This window comes from Fragaria vesca, linkage group LG3 (assembly GCF_000184155.1).
Source record: "Fragaria vesca subsp. vesca linkage group LG3, FraVesHawaii_1.0, whole genome shotgun sequence".
NCBI classification, from domain to species: Eukaryota; Viridiplantae; Streptophyta; class Magnoliopsida; order Rosales; family Rosaceae; genus Fragaria; species Fragaria vesca.
Genome location: NC_020493.1, coordinates 24,647,773 through 24,648,658, shown reverse-complemented (window position 1 = coordinate 24,648,658; position 886 = coordinate 24,647,773).

Genomic DNA, 886 nt, shown 5'->3' with positions numbered 1-886 from the left:
GAGAGAGAGAGAGAGATTGGGCAATTCGTACCAAGAACACCATCTTGCCATGAATTGCGCCTCATCTGGATTTCACAGAAAGCACAAAACCCTTAAAAGATCCATAAAACCTTAACCAAGATCCAAAACCAAGACTAATCTTTAAACCGAGCTATGAACAATCATCAAGAACAAACTAAAACCCAAAAAAAGACAGAAGGGTTTAGCACAAACCCTCTGAGGGACTCCGAGTGGTGTAACAGTGATGTAGGACACCAACATGTAAAGGTCGACAGTGGAGCTTAAAGGGACAGAGATGGCGGCGATCTTGGTGCGAGGGAAGAAAGGGGCTACGTGTGCGAAGAGCCACCAAAGGGCGTTGGTGCGGTTGGCGGTGAGAGGTGGGACCAACGCGTTGGGGATGATGAGGATGAGGAGGGTGGTGTTGGAGTAGAGGAAGGCGCAGATGAGGTTGGGGTCAAAGATGTGAAGGCGGAGGGCAGCGAGGCCGAGGGAAGTGACAGTGAAGTCCACGCGCTCCGGTAGCAGAGGGGTGGGGTAGGTGGCGGTAGTGGAGGTAGAATAGGTGGCACCGATGACTGTGGAGGTGGCGGCTGTCACATCCCGACTCTTAAATTTTTACCCTAATTATTTGCATGGTGTTAATAAGAGTTTTACCGTCTTTGTTAATGGATTTATAGTTTTAATGGTCCCTAGAGTTATTGTTGTAATTAAGTTGATTAATTCGGGAAAATTTTTACGTTGGAGAAATTGTTGAAGGCGGTAAAAAGGTAAATTTTAGATATTAAAAAGGTAAAAGGTAAATTGTTGTTGGTGTTAGGTATTTTTGGAGTTGAGTTAGGAAACTTGAGAGAGAAGGCCCAAAACTCTCTTCTCTCTCTCTCTC